This window comes from Canis lupus, chromosome 5, assembly GCF_048164855.1.
Source record: "Canis lupus baileyi chromosome 5, mCanLup2.hap1, whole genome shotgun sequence".
Lineage (NCBI taxonomy): Eukaryota > Metazoa > Chordata > Mammalia > Carnivora > Canidae > Canis > Canis lupus.
The window spans coordinates 55791478-55803601 of NC_132842.1; the positions used below are offsets into that span (position 1 = coordinate 55791478).

The 12124-nt window shown below is 45.5% G+C and overlaps 1 long non-coding RNA gene across 2 annotated transcripts in view; it reads right to left on the reverse strand.

Moving 5' to 3' along the window:
* Positions 1 to 5091, reverse strand: part of LOC140633755 (uncharacterized) — a 54773-nt gene extending 49682 nt beyond the window's left edge. For both annotated transcript variants that reach the window (XR_012031353.1, XR_012031352.1), the window contains exon 1: positions 4903 to 5091. This is a non-coding gene — a long non-coding RNA (uncharacterized lncRNA). The remainder of the gene's footprint in view (positions 1 to 4902) is intronic.
* Positions 5092 to 12124: the final 7033 nt, after the last annotated feature.

The following is a 12124-nucleotide window of genomic DNA, read 5'->3' on the forward strand; positions in this document are numbered from 1 at the left end:
CCTGGGTGCAGCCAAGCAGAGTTGAAAAGATGCTTCCCGAGGGTGGAAGGGAAGGGAAGACTGGGCCGGAGGGAATCACACTGGCCCTTCTTAACGTCCCCCTTCAGCCCTGAGGTTGTAGGAACCATAATTCAGGAGGAGACAACAGTGATGAGTCAGAAGTTCCTGGCTTCTCGGCTTCTCGTGGACCTCCCTCCCATGCAGCCAGAGTTTTCAAAGTGATTTGTGGGCAGACCCAGCTTTGTGAGCCTGGCTCTGTTTCTTTTGCATTTGTATTACTCCCTCCAACTAGAGCCCTGCCTCCTCCTCTCGAAGGGTCACCATGGGTTCACACCAGCAACACAACTGCAGAAGAGAGAGTGTGGTTTTGATGGAAGAAGGAGAATACTGACGGGTTTGTACAAGAGACGGAATTAACCCCACCTCTGTGATCTGCCGACACCTGTTTCTCTCCCTCCAACTTTCTTGCTCTTCCGCAGGCCTCAAAACTCCGACCTTAGCCCCTAAGCACTGAAAGATATATACGACTTAGCTTGAAAATATCCTACTCTTATGCAATTTAAATTTGGTATCACTTTTAAATGGTGAGCCAGTGCAGATGCTGCGGGTGGGGAGCCCGTCCGTCCTCCTGCCAGTCCGCCTTCCCAGAGGCTTTCCGCCCCGGCAAAGGGCAGGTATTCAGCGTCCGAGGCGGGTGACCGCTGCCCAGGCCACGGCGGGGGCAGGAGGGGCGCTCCTGTAAGAAAAGCTCCGCAAACAGCGCCCCGTGCAAGTAAAAGCATGAAAGGATCGGCATGGTTTGTAATGAGGAGCAGGCTCTGAAGCCTGTCTGCCCCTTTGGATGCTCCGCAGGGTCTGTAGCACCACAGAAGAGCTTGGTTAGGAGGGACATCTTTCATCTCTGATCCTCTCCCTGACAACGAAAATAGGGTGAGCTCATTTGCATAACAGAAGAAAGGGACAGATTGCCAGTCCAGAAGGACCCGCAGGACACCTGTCAGAAATATTAAAAAGCAGGATAATCTCACAAAATGTGAAACGTTTTATGTTCCAGTCTCGAAATAGTTGATAAGAAAGCGACGGTGGGAAGAAAGAGAATAGGGGCCACGGCCCACGTCCAGACTCTCACTTTGCAAAGGATCGCAGGAGCCCAGGCCAGTCCTAGGCCCTGGCCCTTGTCCCTCGTTGCAAGGGAGCAGGCTCCTGCTCGCAGCCCCAGCAATGACGGGGCGACGACAGCTCGAGAGCAGGTATTGTGGCTCCCCACTTGGCCTGAGCCAGCCCACCTGTGGCCTGGTCCCCTTCCACCTGTCCCCAGCCCTCGGCCCGCCCGCCGCCACCCGGGGGAGCATCCTCGCCTTCTCCCAGAGCTCAGGGACGGCGTTCCTGTTCTCAGGGCACACAGACCACATCAGAGCATTTCTTCCCCCAGAGGACAGAGCTGAGAGGGCGCAGGTAAGAGGCCCCGGCTCAGGTCCACTCTAAGCTAAGAAGGTGTTGGTGGCTCCCTGCTTCTCGGACGGGATGATGCAGGCAAACAGACCAATTTGGGAACGTGCCTCCGTGGGTCAGCTTCCCCGCAGGAGGGTAAAGCTTTGTCTCCCCCGAAGGCTCTAGGATCTGGGGGACACAGAGCCGGGAGATGGCCGAGTGACAGGGCCCCCCCGGGCAAGGGCGCGGAAACACCTGCCCTAACGCAGGCAGGGCCGTGCAGGCTGTGGTCCTTGGCCAGCTGCTGCGCGGAAGGCGGGGGGCTGGGGGTTAGATTCCCTGAAGCCACACTCAGAGAGGGGACAGTCTGCTTACCCCCCAGAGAGAGACAAAGCATTAGAAAGAAAGTGGCAGGACTTGGGGGGCAGGGTGAGGAGAGGTGGGGAGGAACAGGAGCTTTACGAGGGCTACCTGCGCGTGAGCGGCAAGGGAGGCAGCACCGGTGGGCAGTCGGGAGGAGGAGGAGTCGAGGCCTGAGAGCCGGGGCCTGTGACGGGAGCTGCCCAGAATGGCCTGCCTGTGACCCGGGTGTCGTTTTCCTGCTGGACAATAAAAATCGGTGGAGGCTTTGTTGTCATGGTCACTCCTATTGATCTTCTATTGTTCTCTCTCCCTTTCTCTCTCTCTCTCACACACACACATGAGTAGAATAATTTAGGACACCTTCGACCAAGCCCCCCCAAATAAGACTCTTGACGGAAAGGGAACGGTGACCTTCATCCTGATGCCATTGCTCTATGGCAGCTCTCTGTCTTCAGGGAGCACAGACATCATCTGTGAAGCTTGTTGGAGATGTGTCTATCCTCAGATCCCGACTCGCAGAGTCTAAACCCACTTCTGCTAATTGCTGTCTGTGTTCGGCATCGTGCTCTGTGTAAAACAGAGAAGACTGTACACGCGAGGTCTCTCGCCACAGTAAGTGGGAAGAAGTATTCAGAAACGTGCAGCTCCAGCAAGCGCCTGTTGCCAAGAGATGCTCAGATGCCACCTGGCCACCAGGGGTGAGACATCCACATGGAGTCATTAGGTCAACATGAAGAGAGATTTCAAGCTGGAGGTCATGTCGTGGGACCTAAGGGGTCACCACTGTGGGGTTTAGTGCTGTGTTGCTACAGGCAGTGGAGAGGAATTGAGCTCTGGCTGTCGGGGGCAGGGTCGTCTCCAGCGCACCTGCAGGTGAGGCCCGGTTGTTGACTGTCGAGGTCTGTGTGAGCCAACCTCAGGGTGTCTGCACATGAGCAAATGGTCCATTTCTTTCAAAGAAAGCAGCAGGTGAGGCTCTACACAACCAATATTTTGGAAAATGTATGGCCCTTAATCAGAGCAGGTGTTTCAAATCAGTTTCCCATTCTCAAAAGAATGAACCCAAAGGGACTTTAGATTCAAATGCAACCACTGGTCTTTCAAAAACTCTCTAGAATGCTATCCAACTGAAATAGAAAGCATAATGTGCGCTACACATGTAATTTAAATCTTACTATTGATCATATTAAGAAAATAAAAAGAAAGGTATAAAATTAATTTTACTATATTTTATTTAACCTAACGTATCTAAAATATCATGTCAACATGCAATCAAAAGTTTAAAAACTACTCATGAAATACTTTACCTTTTTTCTGTATTAAATCTTCAAAATATAAATATTTCATATATAAAGCACATCTCAACTCAGACTAGTCACACTTAAGTGCTCCATAGCCACAAGCAGCTGGTGGCCAGCGTCCTGAGCAGCATAGACATGGACCATGGGCCAACCTGGGACAGAGAGGGGGCTGAGATAGGATCCACTCAGGCCAATGAGGAGCAAGTGGGGGAAAGGGAGAGATGCAGTTGTGCTGACCCCGTACCCAAACCCAGACGGAAGTTCTGTGGGTTCTCTCTTCAAAGTGTACCCAGACCCGTCCCTTCCCACCGCGTCTGCTGCCATCGTGGCCCGAGCCACCACTGTCTCTCCTGCATCACTTCTTACTGGTCTCCCTGTTTCCACCTTTGCCTATTAGTCTATCCTCAAAATAGCAGCCAGATTAATCCCATTAAAGCATAATCAGATCATGTAACTCCTCACTTCCAAGTCTTCGGTGAGAGTTCAGTTCACCTAGAGTTGAAGTCAAAGTTCTCCTGACGGAAATCACCAGACCCTCCGTGGTCTGCCTCCTGCTCCCCCAGTTACCTCGTCTATTTACTCTTCCCTTTGTTTCCTCTGTTCCATCCCTACTGGCCTCTTTGCTGTTCGTCACATAGTCCCTTATCCTCCCATTTTAGGAGCATGCTGCTTGTTCTCCCTGCTGGAATGTTCTTCCCCCAGATACAAGACATCTGCAAGGCTATCTCCTTTGCCTCCCTCAAGGTTTTGATCAAATAACACCTTCTCTTTGAGATCGGCCCTATAGAGCAATGCAAACTGCCTCCTTGGCTCGCTCTTGCTCCTCTCCTCCACGTGGTAAGTCCCCTTCACCCTGCCCCACTATGTAATACGCTCCTGTGTATTATTTATTATCTGCCACCGTCCATCCCCCAGCCCATCTACACTGCATCCAGGCAGGAGTCTTTATCTGTTTTGTTCAGTGCTTTATCTGTAACACCTGGGATAGTGCCTGGCGCCCAATAGGTGTTAAATAAGTATTTATCGAACAAATGAATGGATGAATCAGGGCGGAGGCATCCTCTATTTTCTTCCCTGTAGCTCAGCCCTTTGTCAGCAAAGGGGACTCTGTTCCACCCTCCCCAGCCATCTGTCTCATCTTCTCACCCAATTGCAAAGGTCTGGGAAGGAATATCCGGGATTAATCATCCTCGCTGCACAAATTCTTCCCTTGGAGCAATGATTCTTTACTGCTTTTCTTTTTCTTTTTGTCTTTTAATTATAGACTCCCTTGTGAAGTTGATGGCAGCTATGAACGTTCTCTCCCTAATCTCCACAAAAACACAATTTCACATATAATTTCAAGGAGTTCATAGGCCTCTGACACCCCTCAGTTAGAGGCCGGGGACCTCCTGTAAGAATTTCTGCACCAGAGGTTCACCCACATGCAGTTTTCCTATCTGCCTTTGAAATCAAATCTTTCTGCTCTCCCAAAAATAGAAACCACGTCCAGGAAGAAATTACAGAGCTCCACAGCCAGAAGCAAACTTGAATGGTGATATAGTTCATCTTCCCACCTCCAGACAGCATTGAACTGCCTATTCATCCTAGGAAAACTCCACTTCCCTGGGGGAGGCAGGTCAGTATCTCACACAACGTTCTTTCTGATACTTCAGCTGAATCGTTACTGTTTTAGGATTAACTTGCCCTCTCTGCTCCTAGGAAAAAAATCCCTCCTAGGGAAAAAATAAAATACTTGTCTTAAAAATATATGAGGATGCCCCTGTTCCCTCTCCTGATTCCCTTCAAGCAGAAAGAACAGACTTACCCAAGCCAGTATTTACTGAAAATGCCTTTGCTCGGGAAGGGCTGGAGCCCAAGTCACAGCCAGCCGAGGGTTGTCCAAAGACCCAAAAGAGCAAAGGATGACGGGAAAAGGGAGACCCTAGGCTCCCCTCAGACCTCTAGGGGGAGAGTCACATTTTCCAGGCAACTCTTCTCCTTTGCCTAGAAATGTGGCACGTGACGACTGAGAAAGACACAAAGCAGACTCATACTCTCTTTCCAGATGCGGCTGCCAGATTTGCGGGGCTGGACTCAATCTTAGTTTGGGGACAATTAATGTGTTTTTATCTCAGTCAGTCAGATGGTAATCTTCAAACAAGCCTTTGGTCAATGGAATGAGATGAAAACCAAGCTTGCATTATTCTCAATTTTAGCTTTTCATTGATGATAGCCTGAAAGCTTTAAAAATGCTTTACAAAATGTATCCACAGAGCTCCTTTTCCAAAGCATGACTCAGAGAATAGTAAAACTCCCTGGGCCAGCACTGAAAATGCTTCAGAATTCTTGAAATCAAATCAAAGTATGACAGTCTGTGTCTTCCCAAAGCAAATTCTATTCATTAGGCAATAAAAAAGCAGGCTGGAATAAAGCACAGAGTTTATATCAGAGCCTGATCTGAAGGTCTGGACTGAAATCATTCCATCAATATTTTTTGATGGGATTGCAGTTTGTTTATAAGAAGTTGCCAAGAGGCAGGGATAAATCACAAGATTTCCTAAGGAACCAGAACTGCACAATCAATGAAACTGAGGAAAAACACTGTAAATTCCCTGAAGAACTTACTGAACGGAAATATGATTGTTCACATCTGTCTTTCTTTTGCCACCTGAGGCTAATGAGAGGCTCATGAAAAGGTGGGGTTTCAGAAAACGTTGGACGTGAACTAGCTGCACAGCTCTGTGCTGTGCCCAATGAGTACAGGCACGTACTACCCTCACAAACTCCTCATGTGGAGGCTGCTTGAGGCTCATTCACTCCCTCCTCTAACAAGGCTCCACCGATGGCACATGGCCTGGCTCCCCAAGACCCAATTCTACTACAAGGGCAGCTCCAGCTGAATATGGTTCATACTTTTCTGAACCCAAAACTATTGAGGAATGATGGTAATAAGCGTGAAGAACCCAAATAATCCTATCAAGAGGTTTCATGACTCAGCCAGGCAAAAAAATATCAAACACTCTATCCTTCCTCATTATCTGACTAACTTCTCAAGGCAAGAAGGTATTGACCAATTGCAATTGGCAACACATTTGTGTAACGGCATCCTTTTTGTATTATTCAGAACAACTGCTTTTATTTTACCATGAGATGAAGAAAAAACTATAAAAGACTTGAGAAAACATTATCATTTAAGAATTCATAAAGATTTTTCAGAAAGGGATTTTCTGACTCCTATGTCACAAGAGACGGTAATTTCTGCCTGCCGTTGAGTTCCTCTGTAGGACCCCTAATGAGGCACGACGACCAAAACAAGGATGGCAACTTCTGAGAGCTATGCATTTGGGACTGAATTATGACAGTAACTCAGACTGAGGCAGAACTTGGACAGGCTTGTGGCATTCAAAATAAATTTTATTTTATATTTAAAATATTTAATTTATTTATTCATGAGAGATGCACAGAGAGGGGCAGAGACACAGGAAGAGGGAGAAGCAGGCTCCATGCAGGGAACCCCATGTGGGACTCGATCCCAGGATCCTGGGATCATGACCTGAGCCAAAGGCAGATGCTCAACCACTGAGCCACCCAGGCATCCTTCAAAATAAATGTTAACCTTCATACAGGGTTGAGGTCCAGCAGAGAGATTCAAGTCACTATATGGATCATATCATTAAAAAGTCACTGGGGGAGGCCTTCTAAGAGATTCACAGATTGGACATGTCTTTGTATAGGTGCCATGTTGGCCTGTAACAAATGCTCAGAATCCAAACTGAAGACTCTCTGGGCAAAAGAGCTTTTCCTCGACCCTCTTAGGTTCTGTGTTTAGATTATAGAGGTCTGTGAATTAAACTAACAAAAGACAGGTTACCAAAGAAAAGGTGTGCAGCTTTTATAGTATTTTAAATACATGGTTCACAAAAAAAGTGGCTGGACTCTTCCATTTTAGCAGAGGAAAGGGGATCTGGGCTTCAAGGGAAAAAAGATTGTGAGGAAGTGAGTGGGAAATATCTGAGGGGATTAACTGAAGATAAGGGTTATTTACACAAACTTGTTGACCTCTCATCTCCAGTGATAAGAATGTTCTCTTCTTGGCATGGTGGTAGGAGTGGGTGAAGAACACCCACACAAGGGGAAATTTATGCCCTGCTTTTAGGCAGAACAGAAAAAGGTAGAGACTCTTCCTGCACTTTTTGATTTTTTAATTGCTTTCAGCTCGAAATAATCCTTACGTCAAATTGGCATATTTGTAGGTGGCATATACTGATCTCCTTCAAAATCATCCTTTGGGTTGCAATAGGCAAAGGTTAAACCCCTCTTTCGCTTCTGGGTGGAGGGATAAACTTTTTTCTTGCCACTAAGGGGGAGCAAAATTAGATGGAAAAATTAGTTTGTTCCCTCCCTTGGCAGTACTCACAAAAGTCTCTACCTCCAGAGACACTGGAAAAGAGAAACCGACTAATAACCAACCTCATTCCTTGAATAAGCTAATTAAAGAAATATGGGCTTTGGGGACACCATATCCTTTTTGATGAGAAGGATGGGGCTCTGGAGAACCGCTGGGAACCCACCTCCTAGAACACACCTGCTGATTACTAACGATGGAAATCTGAGGGGGACCTGGGATGAGATCAGGCTTGGGGCCTGTGCACAGCTTCTCCTCAACCTTTGGAGCTGTGCCTGTAAGCGCAGCCAACCTCTTCCTTTCACACATGGGTGGGCACCCTAAGGAATTATCCTTGAGGCTACGGGGTAAAGCAGTTTTTTGGTTTAGAGAACTTTAAGGATCCTTCCTTAGGAGAAAAAGTCAGTAAAGGGTGCCTGGGTGGCTCAGTCAGTTAAGCATCTGCCTTCGGCTCCAGTCACGATCTTGGGGTCCTGGGATCAAGCCCCACATCGGGCTCTCTACTGAGCCGGGAGTCTGTCTTCCTCTGCTTCCCCCAACTCATGTTCATATTCCCTCTGCTATCTCTCAAATAAATAAATTCTAAAAATCTTTAAAAGAGAAAAGAAAAAAGATCAGTAATTATGCTCATTTTGAGGAATTTTAACGTTTTTTGTGTATGCATACATAACATGCGAAGGCTAGAAATAAAAAAAAAATCAGCCTTTCTATTAGTTATTGGAGTCCAATTTCTTAAACTATCAAGGTTATGATGTTTACCAATTGGGTATTATGAACTACGTCTTCATTAGAATAAATGGAAATCTTACGTTTCTTTGTAGGGAATACAAAATGGGATTATGTGCTAAATTCTGAGATCTGCATAGAAGTGGGAATTTTTAAATATCATTTTAATAGAAGCACTGCTCATTTGTGAACTTACTTCAGGTTTAAATGAGTGATTTTTTTTTTCTTTCTAAAATAGAATCGAATCTTCTCCCAACCATCAGAGTTGGGATAATCCAAGCCACTTAGTTAGCTAAAGATCTGACTGTTGGAGAAGATGTGGCTGGTTTTACCTCCTGGTTGTCCCTATCTGGCAGCTAATCCTTCCATCTAAAAATTTTAATGTCCTAAAAAGAGACCTTTATACTATGCCTCAGAAGACTGGAGCCAAAGGGGTTGGCTGGAGATTGTAGGACTGAATAAAAGGAAGTTGATTAGAACATTCTAATAGTCGGGATGCAGCCTGAAATATGATATTTAAATAGGTATGTTGGTGTATTGTACAAAGCCTCTGGAGAAGAGCAAGTAGTTTGGTTACTGGATGCTGTTAGAAAAGAATGGGCAGGGGCAGACGTGAAGGAAGACATGGAGGAGGAAATATGTTCAAATAATGGCTCTCAGATGGAAGAATTTGGACCTTGACACTTTTTTAGTCTACTGGAAAGAAGAGAAAGGATGAAATTTCACATAAACCCTTTAAAAGACTGTTATATACGAATGTTCATGGCACTATTATTCACAAGAGGCAGAAAGTGGAAAAGGCCTAAATGCCCGTCAATTGATGAATGGATGGACAAACATGGGAGAGTGGCAATAAAAAGCAATGAAATTCTGGTACATGCTACAGCATGGATGAACTTCAAAAATTTTATGCTCAAAGTAGGAGCGAAAGAACACATATGTATAATTCCATTTATGTGGAATGTCCAGAACATGGAAACCCACAGAGACAGAAAGGAAATTAGAGGTGGGAATGGGGAGTGACAGTAAATAGACCCAAGGTTTCTTTCAAGGGCAATGAAAATGACATGAAATTAGACTATGGTGATGGCTGCAAACTCTGTCACCTTACTGAAAATCGTGGTAGATTTAAGCTGGGTGTTTTATGATATGAAAATTATGCCTCAATAAAGTTATTAATGAAAATGATCATCTGACTACAGTCTCCTTTATTACTATTAAGTGTTCAAGGATTCTGTGTATGAGCTTACGTTCATTATGACTTTAAATAAATTCCTTGACTTCCCTTAAAGGAGAGATTTCATCTTTTTAGGCAGCCCAAGCTGAGCTCATATCCTGGTCACATCTCAGGACACTGGACCAGCGGTCAGGAAGAGGGACCACCTTCTCCATCACTACATCAGCTACCTCTTCTCCTCTCATTGTAAGCTCATCACTGTTGCTGGATGTTGGGGATCTCTGGGTTTCAAGGATGAAGAACCTAGCAGTAAAGCACAAACATGAATGGCTTCTAGTGGGAGAGAGAGCATGCAGGAGGGTTAGAAAATAATATCAATAATCATATAAGCCTGGTAGAAATGGAAAGGACGGATAAAAACTCCAACTGGAGGAAAATTTTCACACTGTCTCAGCTGAGATTATTTCTTCAAGGCAGGTGGTTTTGAATTGTTGTGAATAGCTTCATATTTGCATGGCTTTCTCATTTTTTTTTAGATAACCTCAACAAATAGCTTGAGAACAACAGTGTTATTTCCAGCAGATCCCTCCCCCAGTCTAAGCATATCTAATATTTGTTATTTTTGCTTATTCAAAGCATAGTACTAAGACTCATATGACTGTTACGAATCTTTGGCTGTCAAGCACCAAGGCAGAGCCCGGGACAAGCTGGGATTAGAGGTATCTCCTGACTCCTCTGCTGCAGGTCACAGCGTGGAAGGGGGCGGGATTGTGAGTGGAGCTCAGTGTGTAGCTTCTAAAATCTTGGTGAAATCCTTGTGGTCTGATTTGGGTTAGAGCAAGGGTATGGCCTGGTTTTCACATCTCCTAACTTTTCAAACCAACAATACCAGTACTTTCTTGAGCTAGCCCAAGATTCCTGAGAATCACACTACTGAAGGAGACAGACTAAAAAATAATTTCTGTACTCCTTTCACTCACTGAGCCTATTTCTGTCCTCCGGGGCCCGAAGAGAACAAGTTGAAGCCCTTTGCAACATGACAGCCTTGTAGAGGGTGGAAGATATCCTTCAAACATGTTTCTCCGAAGATTTCATTAGTCCAGACCAAACAACCCCAGCACATTGGCCATTCCTCAGAAAACATGATTTTCAGTCTCAGCTGGACAAATTTTGTTATTGTCTCACAGCGTGTGGCCCATTTTAAGGAATGCTCTAACACAGGTGTACACAGTGGGGCCATCATCTTCCTCATTAGTGGCAATGACAGTTATTCATGGGAAATAAAAGCAGTGCTGAAAAAGGCTTCAGTGAGGGCTAGGAGAGAGAGAGCTACTATCTGTGGGTGTTTACTATAAGCAAACAGTGGGAAGTGCTTTATAAACATTAGACCATTAAGCAGGATGGGGGAAATAAGAGCCCCCTCTGGGGCTGATAAGAAGTTTGACTGAAATGATCAACTGGGTCCACCCATTCCAGATATCACTGTGAAGGATCTCTCTCATTTAAAAGCTTGCAAAGGGCACCTGGGTGGCTCAGGGGTTGAGCATCTGCCTTAGGCTCAGGGCGTGATCCTGGGGTCCTGGGATCGAGTCCAACGTCGGGCTCCCTGTATGGCGCCTGCTTCTCCCTCTGCCTGTGTCTCTGCCTCTGTGTCTCTCATGAATAAATAAATTAAATCTTTAATAAATAAATAAATTTTAAAAAAGCTTGCAAAGGTGAGGGCACCTGGGAGGCTCAGTGAGTTGAGCATCTGACTCTTGATTTGGGCTCAGGTTGTCATGATCTCAGGATTTGTGGGATGGGCCTGCATCAGGCTCCCTGCTCCGTGAGGAGTCTGCTTAAGATTTTCTCCCTCCGCCCCTCTTGCAACTCACTCTCATGCTCTCTCTCTAAAACAAGTAAATAAATCCCTAAAAAAAGCTTCAAAGGTGAAAAAGATGATTAATTGAAATTACTAGCCCTATACTATGAAAAAAGGAGTTCATGTAGTTTTGCTCAAGAGTTTTCAAATTATGTCTAATTATGTCTAATAGTAAAGTAACAAGAAACTCAGCTGTGATGTTAACTTCAAATCCCTTTTCGCTGGGGAATCACTAGACACCTCCCCCACGGGTGAGGAAAGAGGCAGCCTGTGCCCTAGCGCTCTCTTCATCCTCGGTCTGCACTCCCACCCATCCTCTTCCAGACCACACAGCTCTGGCTGTGGGTCACAGTGTCTTTAAATACATGATTATGGAGAACTCATAAGCATTCTGTTTTCGATTGGTTCAAGTTTACTACTTAAGCGCAACCTTCAGGTAATAAACCCTCTGCCTCAGCGGCCCTCCGTGATGAGCAAGCTCACCCCCGCTCTGAGCTGTAGCCCTGGGATGGCTTTATGTGGGAAGAGAGGAGCTTGCTGGGTCAGGTTTTCCAAGTCAGGAGCATTCATTCAGATGTCTGCAGGTGATCTTTGGAGGAAAAAATCAATGACAGATTTTCTTCTAAAATGTATTTCCTATTGAAAACTCATGAAAAATAAGTGTATTATATAGTTACTTTTGCTATGATATGATGACCAGCCTTTTAGAAGTGGCCTGTCATAACCAATAATGTTAAGAAATCACCAATGCAAGATCACGTGACTCTTAATCTGGACAGCACTGACCAAGCAAACCATTCGTTGACATGTGTCATTGAGGTAGCTTGCCTTAGAAATTTAACATATACATCTGTGATATGTAATCATTAGGAAGACTT